The 21,683-nt window shown below is 42.9% G+C and overlaps 1 protein-coding gene and 1 long non-coding RNA gene across 8 annotated transcripts in view; one reads left to right on the plus strand and one right to left on the minus strand.

The window, feature by feature from the left end:
* Positions 1–5,331, minus strand: part of CLTRN (collectrin, amino acid transport regulator) — a 47,768-nt gene extending 42,437 nt beyond the window's left edge. For 2 of the 7 annotated variants that reach the window (XM_027535329.1, XM_027535327.1), the window contains exon 1: positions 4,363–4,708. The gene's annotated coding sequence lies outside the window, so the exon portion shown is untranslated. The other 5 variants (XM_027535335.1, XM_027535333.1, XR_003509867.1 and 2 more) reach the window with 4 other exon arrangements.
* Positions 5,272–20,464, plus strand: LOC113887951. Its single transcript, XR_003509868.1, has 3 exons — positions 5,272–5,435; positions 9,199–9,388; positions 16,999–20,464. It is a non-coding gene; the product is annotated as an uncharacterized LOC113887951 (long non-coding RNA).
* Positions 20,465–21,683: the final 1,219 nt, after the last annotated feature.

Raw genomic sequence — 21,683 nt, forward strand, 5'->3', positions numbered from 1 at the left:
CAATAGCCAAGACATGGAGGCAACCTGAATGCCCATCAACAGGCAACTGGCTTAAGACGATGTAGTATAGATACACAATGGTATATTAACCATAAAAAAGAATGAAATATTGCCATTTGCAGCAACATGGACGGACCTACAGACTATCATACTCTGTGAAGTGAGACAGAGAAAGACAAATATGATATGATATCACTTTTAAGTACATTCTAAAATATATTACAAATGAATCTTTATATAAAACAAAAATACTCATAGACATAGAAAGCAAATTTATGGTTACCAAAGAAGAGAGGGGGTAGATAAGCAACAAGGATTTACTGCTATTACAGAGAACTATATTCAATATTTTATAATAACGTATAAAGGAAAATAATATGAAATATATATATATAACTGAATCACTTTGCTGTACATCTGAAACTAACACACTATTGTAAACCAATTATACTTCAATGAAAATAAGTGAAATTTTTTAAAATAAGAATTTTAAAAAAATGAGTCCTATGCAATAAAAACAAGATTTTACTGACATAGCCAACACTGCTTGGGTATTGTATTAAGAGTTTTCTCATGGTTTCAACAAGTCATGATACTTTTTTCTGGGTAAAAATTACTGTAACCATGCTCTATGGAGTACTATTTTCCATCCTTAAATCTTGTATCTGACTGCCAGTTAGTGTTACCTGATCACATTTAGCCCTGCCACCAGGTACCGCTGTTACCAACCTCCATAAAGAGGTAGAGGGCTTCCCAAGTGGCACAGAATCCACTTGCTAATGCAAGAGACGCAAGAGACGTGGGTTCCACCCCTGAGCTGGGACAATTCCCTGGAGCAGGAAATGGCAGCCCATTCCAGTATTCTTGCCTGGAAAATTCCATGGACAGAGGAGCCTGGTGGGCTACAGTCCATGGGGCTGCAAAGAGTTGGACACAACTAAGTGACCAAGTATACACACACAAAGAGGTAGAGAGGCCCTGTATCTTTTAGGTTCAGTTCAGTTCAGTCACTCAGTCGTGTCCGACTCTTTGCGACCCCATGAATTGCAGCACACCAGGCCTCCCTGTCCATCACCAACTCCCAGAGTTCATTCAAACTCATGTCCATCAAGTCGGTGATGCCTTCCAGCCATCTCATCTGTTGTCCCCTTCTCCTCCTGCCCCCAATCCCTCCCAGCATCAGAGTCTTTTCCAATGAGTCAACTCTTCACATCAGGTGGCCAAAGTATTGGAGTTTCAGCTTTAGCATCAGTCCTTCCAATGAACACCCAGGACTGATCTCCTTTAGAATGGACTGGTTAGATCTCGCAGTCCAAGGGACTCTCAAGAGTCTTCTCCAATACCACAGTTCAAAAGCATCAATTCTTTGGCACTCAGGTTTCTTCACAGTCCAACTGTCACATCCATACATGACTGCTGGAAAACCCACAGCCTTGACTAGATGGACCTTTGTTGGCAAAGTAATGTCTCTGCTTTTTAATATGCTATCTAGGTTGGTCATAACTTTCCTTCCAAAGAATAAGCGTCTTTTAATTTCATGGATGCTCTCATTTTCCTAACAGAAGCTTAAGCTACCCTCATTCTGGTTGATACACAAAGTACATGAAATAATCAAAAGATCAAAGTTTTTGCCCTTGTGGCCAGTGACAATGACCTTGATCTTTCTACTGTATGAAATCATCAAAAACTTACAGTAAGAAATGTTTCTGAAGACTGCCTAAAAGACATAGATGTAAGACCTCTATTACTACAAATCGGAGATGCCAGATGAGTTTTTGCAACCACTCATTCATCCTGAACCCACAAAAGACATTGTTAATCTATTATAGAACGTTTTACTTCTGAGCCCGGACTCAATCACAAAACTCCAATGCAGTTATTCAGTCAGTCAACATGTGAGTTGAAACTTACTTGCCATCATGGGGAATAATGATCTTAACGCTGCCCTGACTAAGCCATACCATTAAGGGTCTGTGATCTCAAATAAACAGGAAAGTGTGGGTGGTTCACAGAATTGATTTAATAAACTGTGCTTTGTTACTGTGGCAACAGTTTACATTGAGGGGATCTGTATGAAATTCTTTAAGACACTTGCTTCCTACTTAGTTCATAGCATCCTTATGATGAGCAATTAGGATTTCCGTTGGGACTGAACATCAAGAAAAACTGTGCATCTCAAAAACAAACAAATGAAGCTGCAGGGCATTATGCTAAATGAAATAAGCCAGACAGAGGAAACAAATACCTTATGATCTCACTTATACGTAGAATCTAAAAATACACACACACAAACCTGAACTCACAGATTCAGAGAACAGATTGGGGGTTACCAAAGGCAGGGGGTACAGGGGAGCCTGGTGGGCTGCCGTCTATGGGGTCACACAGAGCCGGACACGACTGAAGCGACTTAGCAGCAGCAGCAGCAGCAAAGGCAGGGGGTAGAGGTGGGTAAAATGAGTGAAAGTACTCCAAGTTAGGCTTCAACAGTACATGAACTTTCAGATGTTCAAGTTTGATTTAGAAAAGGCAGAGGAACCAGAGATCAAACTGCCAACATCTGCTGGATCACAGAAAAAGCAAGAGAATTCCAGAAAAACATCTACTTCTACTTTATTGACTATACCAAAGCCTTTGACTGTGTAGATCACAACAAACTGTGGAAAATTCTTCAAGAGATGGGAATACCAGACCACCTCCCCTGCCTCCTGAGAAATCTGTATGCAGGTCAAGAAGCAACAGTTAGAACCAGACATGGAACAACAGACTGGTTCCAACAGACTGGTTGGAAAAGGAGTATGTCAAGGCTGTATGTTGTCCCCTTACTTACTTAACTTATATGAAGAGTACATCATGCGAAATGCTGGGCTGGATGAAGCACAAGCTTGAATCAAGATTGCTGGGAGAAATATCAATAACCTCAGATACGCAGATGACACCACCCTTATGGCTGAAAGTGAAAAGGAACTAAAGAGCCTCTTGATAAAAGCGAAATAAGAAGGGGAAAAAGCTGGCTTAAAACTCAATATTCAAAAAACTAGATCATGGCATCCGATCCCACCACTTCATGGCAAACAGATAGAGAAACAATGCAAACAGTGACAGACTTATTTTGGGGGGCTCCAAAATCACTGCAGATGGTGACTGCAGCCATGAAATCAAAAGATGCTTGCTCCTTGAAAGAAAAGCTATGACCAACCTAGACAGCATATTAAAAAGCAGAGACATTACAACAAAGGTCTGTCTAATAAAAGCTATGGTTTTTCCAGCAGTCATGTATGGATGTGACAGTTGGAGCATAAAAAATGCTGAGTGCCAAAGAATTGATGCTTTTGAACTGTGGTGTTGGAGAAGACTCTTGAGAGTCCCTTGGACTGCAAGGAGATCCAACCAGTCCATCCTAAAGGAAATCAGTCCTGAATATTCACTGGAAGGACTGTGCTGAAGCTGAAGCTCCAATACTTTGGCCACCTGATGCAGAATTGACTCACTGGAAAAGACCCTGATGCTGGGAAAGAGTGAAGGCAGAAGTGGATGACAGAGAATGAGATGGTTGGGCGGCATCACCGACTCGACGTGAGTTTGAGCAAGCTCCGAGAGTTGGTGATGAACAGGGAAGCCTGGCATGCTGCAGTCCATGGGGTCACAAAGAGTCAGACAGGATTGAGCGACTGAACTGAACTTAATGAAAAGCTACAAACTTATTTATAAAATAAATAAGTCATAGGGATGTAATGTACAGAAAGGTGACTACAATTAACAATATTGTGTTGTATATCTGCAAGTTGCAAAGAGAGTGAATCTTAAAAGGTCTCATCACAAGAAAAAAATCTGTAACTATGTGTGGATGTTTATTAGATTTACTGTGGTGATCATTTCACAATTACATCAATACTGAATCATTATGTGTACCCCTGAAACCAATATATTGTAATATGTCAATTAAACCTCAATTTTAAAAAGAGAGGCATTTACCAAGTCCTTTTCCACCTATAACCCACCCCCTGACCACATCTTAGCTAATTTTCTCTTCAATTCTTATCCCATCCAAACCCAAGCTGGGAAACCTCAGGCTAAAAGCTCCTTGAAGTCTCTCTTGGCACTGGAACATAGTACTCCACAAATACGATTTCAGTGCATGAATAACTGAACGGCTAATGGAAAGTGCCCTTACCCTAGAAGTGCCCATTCTGGACAGGAAGGGGGAAAAAAAAAAAGCTGGTAATAACCTCTTCAATCTTTTCTCTGTGGACCCAGAATTGTAAATCGAGACAGTAAAGACCTCTCGAAGAAGGGGTCCACAAGCAGAAATCTAAGTGTGGTGTTACCTTCACAGGCCCTACACAGCAGGAGGGCACTAGGTACCTTAAAAAGTCGTCGAAGGAGACATTAGGAAGTAGAGGAGTGTGCTTAATCCATGCAGCCCGCTATTTAAACTCGGTTGGTGAGCTGGTAGGAACATAGTTTCAGTTGGTCCTCAGTTACCTTTCCTACCCGGTTTCTGCTCTTGGAGTTGTGGTGTTTGGAACCCGGAGAAATATGAAGCAAACCTATCTTTAGGGGAGAAGCAGAAACCTCCAAGTTCGTTTCACCCTCTAAAAGGCGCCAACATCTAGCTCTGAGAGACCTGGACGATTTCCTCCAGAAATTCGTAAGCTCCGCCCGCTTCTCTGAGGCTTCTCAAGATCAGGTTCCGCCAAGAAGGGGAGAGCAGGGGGCGTGGATCTGCCAAGAGTGTAACCAGAACTAGATGTCCTGGGAATCCAGGGAGTGGCCAGGACGGAATACAGGGAAACGCGCGTGCGCGGAGTTAGTGTGATCAACGAGCACCTCAGGATCATGTGGTGCGGCAAGGAACTGAGGGACGGGCCTGGACCCGTGGGAAGGAGCGTCAGCGACGGCCACGTCGGGAGGGGAGTGGCCTAGGAGTAACACAGAGGCGTGACCGGAAAATGTTGGACTGAATCGGCACGTGAAGGGCGTGGCATAGTCGCTCCTAAGCGCAAGACAGTTGGTCGAGCCTGCGGGGTGTGAGCTCAGGCAGAGGGCAGATAAACTATCAGAGTGGAGGTAGAGACAGAAGCACAAAGGGAGTTGCGTGGTGTCAGCTCAACAAACATGACCCGAAGGGTCAAAAGAATGTGAAAGGATTCTGATCAGTGTCGGTGGGGAGGAGTGGCGTACGAGACGCATGTGACGTAACAGAAAGGCGGGCCCTGGTGTAGGCGGAGCGTAAGGACGTACCGTGAACGTGGCCGTGGATGGTCCGTAGGGGCGTGGCTTTGACGCTCTAAGGAGTGCGACAAACATGGTCCAGCTCCAAGGAAGGGTGGGTCCACGCGGAGGTCAGAGGCGGGACCAACTTACCGCGCAGGCTCCTTACCGCGGCTGGAAGCCCGGAGAAATGGCAGCAGCGGTACAGTCAGGGAGAAGAGCAGGTGAAGGGCTGGGCGGAGAAGACTTTCGGGCTCCAACACGGGGAGTGTGGCCGGGGGCGGGGGAGGACTTCCGGCTTCGTCGGGACGTGGGCGGAGCGCGCGGGGCCGTGACGTAGGATAAGCGAAATGACCTGTTGCGGCGTGAGGGGCGTATCTAGGCGACAGGGGGCGTAGACAAGATGGCCGCACGCATGACCCTCGCATCCTGGTGGCAAACAGGGGTTTCCGCTCTGGGAAATCTTCGGATAAGGTCGGGCGGTTAAGTGGAGCGTGGGCGCAGGGGAGCGTTACCTAGCAGAGAGAGCAGGAATCCTTTTCTACACATTACCATGCGCTGCAGTGGGCTCCGGACCCGGGATAGCTGTCGGCCCCTCTAGAGAAGGCCAGTCCCGGCGGGGCTTCTCTGTAGGATGGAGGAGAAAGCAGCAGGAAATCACTCCTTCCCTCATCTAATCCTGTTCCTCCGCTATGAGAGTCTCCAGAAAACCACACCCCTCTTTTGTGCATTTAAAAGAGTTTTGTGCATTTAAAAGTAGAACAGGTGTCCCAGAGAGTTTGGGAAGTGAGGGGCTTGCAGTTTCAGTGATCGAGTCCTACCAAACTGGGATTCAGTCATATCTGCATTGTTGATCTTCTCCCTGATTATGCCAAGGGCTATGGACAGATTCACAACCACTCTCAGAGCAGAGGATCAGCAGCTATGTCTTGTGGCCATATCTAAGCCTTCTCTACTCCTCAGTTCTATTGTTTTTCTTTTGTGTCCAGTCCTGGAGCTAGAGGGGAAGAGTCTACCAAATATAGATGTTGTTGGTGGCTGTGATTCTTTGTGGCATGAGTTAAGAGCTACTGCTCTCAGACTTCTCTTGTGGTCCAGTTGCAGGGGGCACGGGTTCGATCCGTAGTCTGGAAACTAAGGTGCAGGGAAGCCAAAAAATAAAGTAAAAGCTACTGCTCTAAGGATGCTGGAAAGCCCTTGTTATTAATGTAATTTCCTCTTGTTTATTTTTGCTGAAAAGCTTGAAAAACGTGGGGAGATAACAAAGATGTGTTCACGATATGTTGAGTAGGATTCATTCTCTGTAAGCCACTGTAAACCACATTGCTTTCTGCTTCCCCTTTTTCCTTTGCTGACAACCTGGTCATCTCCACTGTGCTGTTTAAAATTCTTGATGGAATATGGAGGGAACTCGGGAATCTGGTGAAACCTTTCACCCTACCCATAAGCTGCCCCTGCACATCCCTCAGAACGGTCTCTATTCTCAGCCTGCATCGAAGTCCACAGCTTACCAAAGTTCATTCATCTGCTTTCCCCCCTCCCCGCTTAGTCTCCCTTCTGGGCCCTAATAAAGAGCTACACTGTTCCTGAGTATTTTGGAAATGAAAACCTTTCAACTTTCTAAGGCTTTCCTGATTTACTCAGAAATTTAAACTCAGTACCAGGTCTAAAATTCATCTAAAGGCCGCAAGAAGTTAAGAGCACCATTGCTGTGCTTGTGCACATCTGCCCTGATGTTCCTGGAGCTAGGCAAAAGGCTGCCACCACTTATACTTGGAGTACAATAAGAGTTGAGTTCCTTTTGACTAAATATGAATATTGAGGACATCTGATGGAAAGAGGGAAATTCCACTGGAGCAATTAGTTGCAGTGCGTTAAACAATTATAAACTTAACTTTTGATCCCATATTGGGATCATAATCTTTCTCAGTCAAGATAAGGAAACATATAATTAAAATTTCAGAGAATTGGAAAAGGCTATCTTCCTTTGTAAATCAGAAGGCAAAACGTCAACAGTCCATTTGATAAGAATCAAGAAATTTGTTTTCAACGTAATTAGAACCTTTAGTTGGGTTATTTTTTTCTGTTTTGCGAAGTATAAATGGTTTAATCAGGCAGAGTTTGAGAGCCAAGGCATTTAATAAATAATCTACAAATTATTTTAAAAGGCTTTTGGAATCTATTTTCATTCATGGATTTCTGTCTGCAAAACAGCAGATAAGGAAGGTGTAAGTAAAATCTAAGAACATATATAAATAATCAATGATAGCAAAGGGGATGTAGCACAGAAAGCTTACCTTCCCTGGGGTCCATCCACGTCATGGGCACATCTTTCCTGTGCCTGTATAACAAAATACAGCTTGAGATTACTGTACATTTATACATTTCAGGATTCACCCATGGCCTAGTTAATAATGAGTATCAGTTTACTTTTAATGCTAAATTTTGCAGTTTATACTCTAGGTGCAAATTCATAAACATTTTTCTGATAAGGATCTTTCTGAAGCATATATCTTGACATAAATAATCTCTTGTATTGTTACAGGTATTGTAGCCTGTGCTGTGCTTAGTCACTCAGTTGTGTCTGACTCATTACGACCCCATAGGGTGCAGCCCATCAGGCTTTTCTGTCCATGGGGATTCTCCAGGCAAGAATACTGGAGTGGATTGCCATTACTTCGTAGAGGGTATCTTCCCAACCCAGGGATCGAACCCAGGTCTCCTGCATTGCAGGCTGATTCTTTACTGTCTGAGCCACTAGGGACGCCCTAGCATTAGCTAAATTTTCTATTGGGATTTCCCTGGAACCCTCCTTGCCCCTGACCTTTCATGCTCCCTTCCTTCCTTGATTGCATTTGACTTCCCTTTCTCTAGGCCTCCCTAATCACTCCATTTTGTTAGTCTCCCTCTAGATACCTGTTACCCCTGGGGGAGGGGATTTTGCTTCTCTTTCTAGCCTCATGTCTCCTTAGCACCAGCGCTGCATTGCCAACTCTCCCTAGACCTCTGCTCTTGCCTGCCACCGCCCCAGTACCTCAAATCCAGTAGGGTTAGCAATAAGAGCACCATCTTTCCCTCGCCTACTGTGCCAGGTTCTGTTTCTCTGTTCAGGGATTCATCCTCGTTCTACCATGAGCTAGACTATTCTACCATATTCTCTCACTTGAATTATTGGAATTTCATTTCAAACTCCACATACCCAAATCCAATCTACAGATTTCCCACCCAAAACCTTTTCCACACACAGCCTTCCCGTCTCAGTTCATGGCAACTCCATCTTTGCAGTTGTTTAGGCCAAGAATCTGCCAGTGTTCTTTGACTGCTTTCTTTCACATCTTACAGGCTGTGTCCCCAAGATACAGCCAAGGCCCAACCACTTCCCACCACGTCCACTGCAGCGTCCTTAGTTGTAGCCCCTGGATTATCCTGAATGGGGTCCCTGCTTCTTTCTTACATTCTGGTCATTTTCCAATAGGCCACCCTGAATTATATTTTTTAAATGTATATGAGATTAAATTCCTCCTCTACTCCAAAAACCTCATTATGTTCCCATTTTGTATAGAGCAGTAGTTCCCAATCAGAGGTGACTCCTGTTCTCCTGGGGACATCTGCAATGCCTGAGGATATTTTGGGTTGTCACAGTTGGATGGAGGGTACCACTGGTATCTAGTAGGTAGAGACAAAGGATGCTTCTAAACATGCTACAGTGCAGAGACCAGCTCTTTACAACAGACTTGTCTAGTCAAAAATGTCAACAACGCCTAAGCTGAGAAACCCTGAGAAAGAACCTTTACAATGGCCTAGATGTCTCCTTGATACGGCATCCGCTACCTCTGGACCTCATCTCCTACTACCCTCCTCCTGGTTTACTCCACTTCTACCATATTTACCTCCCCCTTCCCCATACAAACAATCTGAAGGATGTTTTCCACATGATCGGGACCTCTATTGTTTATGGCTTTCCTTCCTCTGTCCTTCTGCCTCTAGGTTATTAGATTTCTGCAAGCTGCTGGGGAGCTGATCAAGATTTTAAGCTAAAGATGGTGATGAGTCACCTGAGGGCCATTCTTCAAGCCTCTCCATGCAAGACACGGGAGAAGGTTCCAGATTCCGAGGTCCACGTCTGCAAGGCCTTGCAGCCTCTACACCTGCACTTACAAATCCTGGAACCGAGTCTGTGAGTACATGGCTTCCTGGACAGAGCAGAAGCCTGGTGGTTTCCTAAGAGTCATGTGTGTGGAGTGTGTGCAGCTCTGATGTCAGTGGCATTCCAGACTGGGATTAGATGCCTTGAGGAGAATACCCCATTGTTTCTCTGTTAAAATATGGGAAGTTTTCCCCCTAACTTTATTGAGCTACAGCTGACCTAAGTCTGAGGCACACATCATGATGGTGTACTCTGGAACATTCCATCCCTCATTAGAAATTGCGGAAGAGTTACTTGTAGCTGACCAACTGGCCCGTGTGTGGGAGGTGGCAGATGGTCTTCCCTGACTCCATGGCACTGCTGCCATTGGGTGCTCATTCCATGCTGTTGGGGCTGGACTGTGCACACAGATGTTGCATGGCATCCCTAACTGTCCCAAGACCTCCCTAAAGGTCTCCTGGAGGCAAAGTCACACTGGCACAGAACCCCTGGGATGATAGGAGAGGATAATGTGTGTGATGGTGGAGACATGAGTTTAATGCGCTGGTTAAGTGTATCTGCCAAATAGTTATTTTCTATATTTTCCACCATTCACAGTGAATTCACACAGTTTTCCAATGTTGGCTTGCTTCCAGATTGTAGGTTTCTCGACTTTTCCTCCTTGGGCTTACTCTCTCTGACCTTATTTGCACATTAAAAAAAGAATTTATGAGCAATGCCAATCTAGCTAAATCCATTGCCTTGAAACTGCTTCATAAATATATTTTTATTGTAAGTTTATTTTGTTTCTTCCATCATTGACTGTGTTCTCATTAAACCAAACTGGCCTGAGTCATAATAAATTTCTGGTTGCTGGGTGTGGCTTCCTACCAGCAAGCCCACATCCTCCCCAGAATGGCTTCTTCTCAACACTGGCACTTTGCGGTCTAAGGCTAAAAATGGGGAAAAAGCAGTCATATTTATCTAGTTACTAAATCTTGTGTGTGAAGGTATTCCTTATTTTCTTGTTTATATTTACAGAAAGTATTTACTTTTTTGTATTTACACAATGATGAAAGTAAATCAAGTATGCTCATGTCTTTAGGATAGTTTGCTCCTTTTAGTGCTGACAAAACCCAAAAAGTAGTGGCTTAGGTAGGTGGGGGAATTCTGTTTTTTTAATAAACATTATTTATATTTATTTTTATTTGTTTATTTGGGTTTTAGTTGCAGCACTCTGAATCTTTGGTTGCAACACATGGGATCCTTTTTGAACAGCATGTGGGATCTAGTTGGAAATTGGAAATGCAGGATCTTAGCCACCGGACCACCAGGGAAGTCCCAGGGGGACTTCTTTTGGTTAATTTCCCACATCAGATGAAATGTTCTTATTTGTTACTTACTAGAAGAAACAGGTGAGACTCACTGTTTGATTGTGGTTTTCACATATTACACTGTGCCTCCTTGTTTCACCCAAGAGAATGTTGGTCTTTGCTGCCCTGGGCCACTGAGCATGTCCTGTTTGGATATCCTGGTCCCTCATCATTTGGTTAGGAAGACAATACTCATTGATTCTGGAGTCTTAGTACCCCAGAGGAAGGCCAATACACTTGTGATCCAAGACCACTAGGGGTTAGTTAATGTTCAGAGTCCTTAGCGAGCGCCTCCCACACAGCGAGAACTCAGTACTGGCAGCTACCTCCAGTACCACAGTTGTCATGTCATCACCACCATCATCATGTCATATGCTCAGCAGCTCCCTCAGATGTCTGACCATTTTCAGGATCTGGGGAGCACAGCGAGGACTGACAGGAGGAGGAGGGTATGGCAGGTTGAGAAGCAGCGTTTCACCGGGGCCTGTGCCCTGTGCTCTACCTTCACTCCCCATCAGGCCCAGGCAATCACTGGTGTGAACTCAAACTGCCATTTGCTGTGATCTCAAGTTACAGACAGTAAACGTTGACAGTCCTAACCCTGCGGATTGGTAATATGATAAAATAAAGATAAAAGCCTGCACCAGTTACCCAAAATGAAAAGAAAATCAATTACATTTCATGTATCACCTACCTTAATTGAGCCTAATTTTTTGTCTGATAAAAAACATTTAGGTATGAGATCTTAGACCATTGGGAAATAGGTTTAATAATACTAATTTTTAATTTAATGAAATATAAAGAATATCATCTAGAATGGAAATGGTACAGATTTGTTACTATTCTATTGATTCTTAACATTCGTGATCTCCCTTGTTTTAGACAGAAGAGGAACATTTATTTTTAAAACAAATTGGAATAGAATAGCAATGTATAAAATGTAGCTATTAGCCACATGTATGTATTTACATGTAAATAATGTATTAAAGATCGTATGGCCACCTGTGGAAATTTTCATTAGCAGAGAAACTTCTATTTGACAGGACTGGTCTATATTATAACTGAACTATGTTAGAAAACTGTTCTATTATTTCTCTAATTAATTTTGAAGAACACTAATAAAGCCTGGAGAAAAGCTTGTTTTGCAGTGTCTTCACAAAGAATTCCATTATTCCCCTGATAATATGGGCTGGGATACCCAGACTATATTGTTTTCTATTAACTTTCAAATCATCTTGAGAAACAGTGGACACATTAAGAACCTTTTGGATTTTATTAACAGCCTCAGGGGTATCTGCAGCTACAGTGCCCTAGCAAATAGCCCTAAACCGACCACCAGGAAGCATGGGCCTTAGTCTGCTGTGGTGGTAACTACGTGTGATGATGTGGTTACCTGGGCTCAGTGTCAAAGTGCCTCTTACAGCCCTGATGCTCTAACAAGGCAGTCTGTGATTCTGTGACCATCCTCAACAAAGTCACATGGAGGGTCCCTGTGTACACCCTCACTGCAGTAGCCCTAGGCCTACTAGGATGGCATTCAATTTGATGAGGAAACAGCATATCTCAAGAAAAAGGACAGTACAGGGCAAGATACAGGAGAAAAGGTTAATGACAGTTTAAAGCAGTAATGTCCAAAAGATATATAATGCAAGCCACATGTACTCTTCTGATTTAATAGTCACACTAAGTGAAGGATAAAGAAACAGGTCAAATTCTGAGGTGGCACAGGGGTAGAGAATCTGCCTGCCAATGTAGGAGCCACAAGAGATGCAGGTTTGGTCCCAGGAAAGAACCCTCTGGGGTAGTAAATGGCAACCCACTCTAGTGTTCTTGCCTGGAAAATTCCATGGACAGAGGTGTATGGTGGGCTTCAGTCCATGGTGTCACAAAGAGACACAACTGAGCATGCACACATGTGCATAATATACTCAGTATATCCAAAATATTATCACTGTAACATGTAATCAATATAAAATTAGTGAGCTAGTTTACATGAGTAAGTCTTCAAAGCCCAGTGGGGTAGCCTATACCCTACATTTTCAGCACATCTCAGTCACTGACCAATGGGAGTAACCTGGCAAGGTTCTGGAATAGCGTGGAAGACCAGAGTTTGGGAAGGATGAGAAATAAAATTAGATGGGCATGGTGGGTTCCTAATATGAAAACCTTGGTGCCTGGACACAGAAGTTTGAATTTCACATAGTCTTTAACATGGGAACAACATAATAAAGGTGGTAATTTAGGAAAATTGATGGATGGCAAAACATAGTAGAGGGTAGTAATGTTGCAGGAAAGGGGACCCCTTCCAGGGCCCGAAACTGGGCTCTTGTCTAACTCTCGGAAATGAATTGTTTGAGGAGACACACGTGCTGACAAAGCAAGAGATTTTATTGGGAAAGGGCACCCAGGTGGAGAGCAGTAGGGTAAGGGAACCCAGGAGAACTGCTCTGCCGTGTGGCTCGCAGTCTCGGGTTTTATGGTGATGGGATTAGTTTCCAGGTGGTCTTTGGCCAATCATTCTAATTCAGAGTCTTCCCTAGTGGCGCATGCATTGCTCAGCCAAGATGGATGCTAGCGATAGGGATTCTGGGAAGTGGACGGACACACGGTGTCTCCTTTCAACCTTTCCCGAACTCTTCTGGTTGGTGGTGGCTTATTAGTTCCGTATTCCTTATCAGGATCTCCTGTCATAAAACAACTCATGCAAATGGTTACTATGGTGCCTGGCCAGGGTGGGTGGTTTCAATCAGTGTGCTTCCCCTAACAGTAAGAGAGGAGGAAAAGTGAGCAAAAGGACTTTTCTTCGAGGAAAAGTGTATGGTGTAGGGTCCTAAACTAGGCTGGTGGTCATGGGCTGGGCAAAGAAGAGATAAACCTCAAAGATCCTTAAGGAAAAAACAATGTGCTCAGCAGAGTAAAAGGAAATAAAGGTAAAACAGGAATGAACCTAAAAGGTTGTTGCTGATCCTTGAAAGACGCCAGGATTCTTGGCCTCCAGAGGAGAGGAATTTAATCCAGGGCCAGTGACGAGGCTTGACTGCTCAGAGCTTTTGTGTAATTAAGTTTTATTAACGTATAAAAGAGATAGAGAAAGCTTCTGACAGAGACATCAGAAAGGGGCAGAAAGAGTGCCCCGCTGCTAGTCTTTAGCAGGAAGTTATATACTTACTAGCAGGCTGCTAATAGAGAAAGGAAATGTCTCAAAACTGAGTGGCATCAGGCACATCACCCACAACATCCATTTTGAGATAACATTGGCACAAGGTGAGTCATCCCGGGCCCTAAAACGACTGATGTGAATCTTGAAGAAAGGCAGGTTTCCAAGTAAATACATAATCTCATTAACACAGCTTAAGAGAACATTTGCATGAGTAAAAACATACTGGTTTGTCAAGTGGGTTCTGAGTCTTAAGCAGAATAGACCTGAAGAAAGAGGGAGTCTAAGGTAAATACATAGTTCATTAACATAGCTTAAGAAAAACATTTCCATAAGAAAAACACATTGGTTAGCTCAAGGTTTGAGAAAAGTTTAGTTCGAACCAGGTGTTGTCATGGCAACACAGAATTTTAAAGGAAACCACCTTTTAATTTCATATAGAGAAGGGAAAAACATCTGACTCTTGTAGTTTGTTTCTTCCTGCTGCTTAAGGGAGAGAAAAAATGTCTGACACTTGCAGCCTATTTCCTCCGTTTGGGGGCCCCTAGCCTTCCTGCCTGTTATCCTCTCAAACCCGTCCCAGAATGGTCTTTATTTTGTACATTCAGTCCACAAGCAGTGGTTAAAAGCCAGCTAGGGGGAAACTAGAGGGGCAGCAGATAAGTATGCACACATGCATATAATTATCATTATACCTGTGGTAATAAACGTTTTGAAGGAAAAGATCAGAATGCAATGATTAATAAGAGGGGATTGTTTAAGAGGATAATCAGAGAGGTATGGAAATGACACTTGCTGAAGAGGCAAGAAGCCAAAAATAGGAGCCAAACCTGAACTGAATGAGGGGAAATTGATTTCTGAGGAGGAATAGGAATTAAGGGGCTAAGGCAGGCATGATGCTGAAAGACAGACACCTCAGAGGCAGGAGCTGAAGGTGGCACAAGCACAAAGTAAAGCACAGCCAGGACCAGTCAGGTACGTAAGGACTAAAGGCACGCACATCTTCACTATGGAGTCTAGACAGATTGTGTTGCTCTTAGCACATAAGTGAACTCTTCCTAATGACAGTGTGGTACCACCCCTTAAACCTTGGTTGACAGAATCACTAGCTCTGTTTATTTCATTTTCCCCACAGAAGAAGCTGGAAACACAGGCTCCATTAGAGCATATTATCACCTTCCTACTTGGAGGGAAAGTCTGAGCAATTAACCAAGAAATCATTTTAATTTCTACTTTGTTAGAATACAGGAAGAGAGAAGAGAACAAAAATGTTAATTTATCTTTAGTAAAACAAGCCCGGGCAAAAGCTGGCTTCACTAAGAGGATGGTCACCAAGGGTTCCCTGATAGTTGTAGGGGGTTGGGTTGTAGTTGTCTGGATTCCTAAAGGAGGAGGTGAGTGGGAGAAAGCCTGGAAGCTAAACTTGTGAACTGAAGGGCGTGAATTGATGAGTGTTATGACCATAAAAGAGCCACTGAAGGAACAGGCCTGGTTTCCTCAGGCTGCTGTTTGTGTGGGTGAGGGAGAAGATTCTAGGCATTTCCTGAACAAAGCGGGGGCCAATTAAAGGTGAAACAGGACATCGTCTTAGGGATCTGCTCATCATTCCCGTCTTCCCTAGTCTCCATGGGAGACAGACCCTCACCAGCTGGTTTTGAAGGGTGTGAATGCTTAAAGCCTCAGCCCCCCTCTGGGCATCTCAGGGGAAATGTCAGGTCTCTGCTGGCGGTCAGCTTTAAGACTGACTCAGGGCTGTTCTGAGGGTTTCTGGAAGCTTTAAAATAAACTAAAAACTAACCAAATACAGCTTTTTAACCCAACAATAGCATTTGGATAATCCATGCTCAGATGAAAGGGCATTTATCAAATTAGGAGCTACAGGGCACAATAAAGGGGAAGGAAGACACGGCTCCTGCCTGCAAGGAATCTGCATTCCAATCCAATAATAATATGATTATATGGTGCCAGTTCCCCTCATTTTTCACTTTAGATTTCTGAAACAGAAAGTTCTCCTGCTCTCAAGGAAGTTCTTGTTCTTCAGGAGTTACTTTATAGCGAGGGAGAAAACCCACAACTTTGGGTTCAGACCTCTCTAGAGAAGAGATGATCTGCAGTATGTGAAAAGCTGAGCAGAAAAAAGGGAATACCCTGAGTTTGCCTGTTGCTTTTGGCTCTAGACCAAGATTTCTCAACTTTGGCATTACTGATATTTGGGACCATATAATTCTTGTGAAAGCCCGTCCTGCTACTATGTAGGATGTTTAGCTGCATCTCTGGCCTCTAGCCACTAGATGTCAGTAGCACCCTCCTCCAGTTGGACAACTCAAAGTGTCTCCAGACATTGCCACATGTCCCCTGGGGTCCCCATAGCTCCCTCCCGTGAGAACCACTGGTCTAGAAACTGCCTTGGCATGCTCTGTGTCTCTTCTGCGGGCCACTTGTAGGATCCCGCTTGGGGCAGCTATCTCAGGAAGAGAACCATGTCCCATGTAAGAGGAAACCAGAGGCAAGCCTGTTTTTTTCTGACAAGTGGAGTACCAGTGACCCTGCCATGCACAGAGGGGTTTGACTGGGCTGCAGCTGCCTTGTCACTTTCTCAAATCCTCAGGCTCGTTCTCAGCGGTGGGATGAGGTACAGAGGGGCACTGGTCATGATTTATCTCAATTCATATTTTGTCTGGTTTTCCTGCTGGTCTTGGTTCTGCCCATCCATGCTGCTTCTAAAGGGCAGAGACCTGGACGACCCAAATTACGCACATGGAGTCTGTCCATCACATGTGCATAGCTCTCTTTATTATAAGGAATTTGTTGAGATTTCTCAGAGACTTGCCACAAAGACCTGGCGCTTGACTCTGGTAGAAAAATCAGCACCGGTGATGCCGTGGGAGACAGAGTGTGCGTGTACCCCTGAACTTACAGTGTCATAGCTACGCAAGTGACAGACAGAACTCCAGGGACCTTAGCAATGCTAGCGTCTGGCCAGGCTTTGCAGGATGTCTGCCTAATCCTCACAGCTGGCTCCTATAAGAGGTGAACTCAGAGGACACACCTCCGTGGGCCCATATGATCCCTGAGGTGAGGATTCCAGCTCGTGGGCCTCTCCATGACAGCCCCGATGTGCTTTCTCCTAGTGCACCCGCTCTGGGAGAAAGTGGACCTGGCCCCGGCGGGTGAGCGCCAGTCGCCCATCAACATCCGGTGGAAGGACAGTGTCTACGATCCTGGCTTACAACCGCTCACCATCTCTTATGACCCGACCACCTGCCTCCACGTCTGGAATAACGGGTACTCTTTCCTCGTGGAATTTGAAGATTCTGCAGATAAATCAGGTGAGAGCCAGACCCGTGGTCTCATCCGGAGTTAAAAGGACAGCTTCATGTCAGCACAGGCCACATCGCACAGCCCCGGGAAGTCTCTTGGTAGCTGTGGTATGGGACTCATTGGACTTACTTCTTTTTTTCATTGTGAAATACACATGACTTTACCATCTTAGCTTTTTTTTAAGTGTACAGCTCAGTAGTATTAACTACATTCACACTGTTGTACAACCATCACCACCATCCATCCCTATAACTGTGTACCTATTAATAACTGCTTATTTTTCCCCTCCCTCCAGCCACTGGCAATGAACATTTTACTTCTGTTTCTATGAATTTTGACTATTGGGTGCCTCATTTAAGTGGAATCATACAGTATTTGTCTTGTAATGAGTGAATGAGTTCATTGAGCATAATGTTTCAAGGTTCATTCATATTGTAACATGTATAAGAATTTCACTCCTTTTAAAGAGAAATAATATTCCATTGTATGTACAGTTGATCCTTAGACAACATGGAGGAGCACCAACCCTCTACAAAATTGAGAGTCCAAGTAAACCTTAAAGCCAGCCCTCCGTATCTGCAGCACCTCTGTGTCTGCAGAGTCACGCAGCTGCAGATTATGTAGTACTGGAATATTTACTTAAGGAAAAAAATCCACGTATAAGTGGACCTGTGCAGTTCAAACCCATGGTGTTTAAGGGTCAGCTGTATATACCACATTTTGTTTATCTCTTCATCCATTCGTGGCAGCTGCCTTTTGGCTATTGTAAATAATGCTGCTGTGAACATGGGTGTACAAATATCTTTTCAGGATGCTGTTTTCAATTCTTTTGAGTATATACCCAGAAATAGGATTGCTGGATCCTCCTTGGACTTCTTTGAGCGTACTTTTTTCATTTTTATGAAAGTATCTCTTTTCATTTTTATTCATGTTTCCATCTTCTAGAATAAGTAGTATTTTCTGTTAATACATATATCTCTGTGTATAGGTTGTATTACTGATGTAGAAAATAGGGCATGAAGTTTAAACTTTGCTAGAAATTTATTTCCTGTGTGTGTTGAATATGTGGTAATCCTCTGCTAACTGACTTGACAAATAACGTTTATATTAAATAGCAATATTACTTAGTCAGATTTATGCATGGGTTTTTTTAAAAAAAATACATACTACAGTACTATATCATCCGTTTTTGGTTGAATCTACAGACGTGGAACCAAGGATGAGGAAAACCAACTGTAAAATTAAATATGCTGATTTTCAACTGTGAGGTGGCTGGCACCCCTAACCTGTGCGTTATTCAAAGGTCAACTGTACAGAGCAAAAGGCTAGTCAGGCAAGAAAAAGATTTGGTCACCCAGCAACATGTATTTTGTCATTCATTGATTTATTTATTGATTCAACATTTACTAAGTGCCAGTCATGTGGCAGACATGGCACTAAGTGCTAGGAATAACAACTCCATTCTTGGCCTCCCAGAATTCAAAGACTAGTGAAAGAAACACACAGTAAATTAGAATTATACAGCAAATATGATTTGAAAAAGAGTTTCTAAAAATACTGTGGGACCACAGAGGAGGGTGTGATATAGACTGTTCAGAGGAGTGTATGGTGATTTCACTAAGGAGGGGACATTTGTGTTGGGTATTGAAGGATGAATAGGCGTTTGCCAAGAGGATTAGAAGGGCATTCCAGACTGAAGGAAAATCATGTGCAGAAACAGATGTTAGAAAGTGTCCAAAACCCAGTGTGGCCAACATGAGAGTGTATGCTGTGGGGATAAGCAGGAAGAATGGTGACCACTGAAGATTAAGAGGGTAGATGGAAGGCAGTCTTCTGACTGCCTAAAAATAACACTGGTTATTTTTAAACAAAAGAATGGTATAGTATGATATCATCTAAATAATTGGTCAGTTGCTTCATTTTTTTGACGTTAACCCAGGCAACAGTACAAGATTAATCTACATGGGAGATGATGGGAGCCTGTGGCAATCAAAGGAGAGAAAGCAAGTTTTAACAAGCATTTTAAAAATAAAAGCAACAAATAAAAATAAAAGAACTTGGAGTCTTCTTCAAATGAGAAGAAGGCAAAGTTAACCGTGATCTTGTGGTGTCTCACTTGGGAGTCTCTGGGGTGGCAATGCCAGAAAGTTCATGAATGATGGACAATGGATAATTTGTAGGGAAAAATAGGGAGCATGTAAGAAAATAAAATTTCTTCTTACAACTTTTCTGCTAATTTAATTTTAAATGTTACATTAAAAATAGAAACACATTTCAACGGTTATGCCTCAGAAAAGGAATGTGTCTTCAATTCCTGTCTAATTCCCATAGGAAGAATCTGTTTCTCTCAAGACAAGCATCTTCTCTCCTTTTGATGCAAATGAGTTTTGGATTTTAGTATTTCCTGCAGATCAAGATGAGAATGAATAAATACTGATCCCTCACTGAAATGTTACTCATTTTACTATAAAATTTTTAAAATGTTTCTCCCCAGATAAATCCTTTATTCAAAGTAATATTAATTGCTGCTCCATTAATTGCATAAGTTTCTTCCTATTCTTTGTTTCTATCTCATTTTGCATCATATTGTCATGTTTTTACCAGTGGCTTTATTTTAGGTAAGGAAACATGTTTAAATAGTATAGGCTGAATAAGGCTACCAACTTATTTTGGAGTGATCCTATATGATCAGGCACTAATTCGTTAAATGGTGTTTCAGCTGCACTTGGTACATCAGAATGCAATCCAATTTGAAAGGTTTGAGGGTGCAGCAACTGGAAGAAGATGGTTTGGCTATGGTAGGAATATTTTTAAAGGTAAAAAAATCTTACCAAGTTTAAATTATGTGTTGCATTCTAGAATGAAAAGATAAAACATTAGATATTGTTATTTACTTTAAGAATATGGGGATCAATACATTGGTATGATAAACAATGGTTAAAAGATTGTTAAGAATATATTTCAAATGGTATAAAACTAGGCTGTCCAATATGGTAGCCACAGGTCATGTATGGCTGTTGAGCACTTAAAATGTGGCTACTGTAAGTGAGGAAATGAATTTTAAATTTTATTTTAATCAATTGTCATTTAAATTTAGGAACTGACAATTCAGTTATTGGAAAAGTTTAGAATGTCTGGAACAGCTTGGGTATGTTATATACATTTTCAAGTGTAAAATATACAACTCAAGTGTAAAATATACAAATCAAGTATTTCTGATAAAAATTTAGCATACAAATTCACATGTGCTATATGTATTAAAATTAAGTTCACTTATGTTTTGTTTCTTTTTTAACTTTTTTAGTACGACTTCTAGAAACTTTAAAATTACCTCTGTGGTTTGCATTATATTTCTATTTTTAAGCACTGGTATAAAAGGATAAAAGGAGATAATAATAAATACCAGTTAAAAATGTGAAATTTGTTAAGAATATATTTTAAATGGAGTAAAAAGATAAAGGCAAACAACTATGAGAAATGATCAGGAAGGGAACTAACATTTATGACAGTTGCTGAGTGCTTCGTTTATCTCCCATAGAAGGCTCTCTGGCAGACCCTCATCTCCATGTTTTAGATGAAGAAAGTAAAGCTCAGTGAAGTTAAATGCTTTCCTGCCAGGTCACTCAGCAACTGGAGAACTGGATTGGAGCTCTACAGACCATACTCTACACAGGATCTCTGAGCTCCTACAGGTTCCACAGGTGCAGGCCTCCTGCAAGCTCCCTGCCTTAGTCCACTGTGGATGCTGAGTGTTTAAAGGGTACCCAGGTTTTATTTTAATCAGGTGTGGTAAAACACACAGACATGGAAATGGCTATCATGGAGGAAGAATTTTATTGTACTCACAAATACCTGAAAAGAAGAGACATGGCATGCCATGTGGGGACACATGGGGAATCTCCACGGGTGGTCAGGAGGCAGAGAGAGCAGGGGAATACATGGACAGAACCTCTGTTGTGGTTTCCATGGGAAGGAATGGGTAAGACAACATAAGCAGGTTTAGGATTGGCCACTTTGGATAATTTCAGCAGGCTCTGGGCATAGAGGCTTTCCCTAGTTGTCTGGTATGTGGCCCTGGGGTTATTAGGGCAAAGGAATAGTGACTTACAGTGTAAGAACCCCAAAAAGGAAGTAGTCTGGGTCTGATTGGCTGGTTTGCATATGAAAGGTGTGCTCCCTGTTGTTCTCTCTAGCAATTAACTAACTCTGGGAGAGGTGATCCCTCTAGCATTAGCAAGACCTCAGCTATCAAAGCATAAAATATAGAAACCGGAAAACATGGTTATTGCACTAAGGCTTCTCAGGACTCAGGGGCCTGAACTGAAAGCTGCGCCTTACTGTGCTCTGGTTTGCCCTGAGAGCTTCAGCCTCCAGAGCCCCTGTGTGCCAAGCACCAGTGAGACCCAGAGAAGGAAGCTGATGGAGTAAAAGGACACCTTTTCCTTTTCCCAGACGATGAGTTGCAGCCTATCAACAAACAGCCTGCTCATTTGTT

Source organism: Bos indicus x Bos taurus, chromosome X, assembly GCF_003369695.1.
Source record: "Bos indicus x Bos taurus breed Angus x Brahman F1 hybrid chromosome X, Bos_hybrid_MaternalHap_v2.0, whole genome shotgun sequence".
Classification (NCBI taxonomy): Eukaryota; Metazoa; Chordata; class Mammalia; order Artiodactyla; family Bovidae; genus Bos; species Bos indicus x Bos taurus.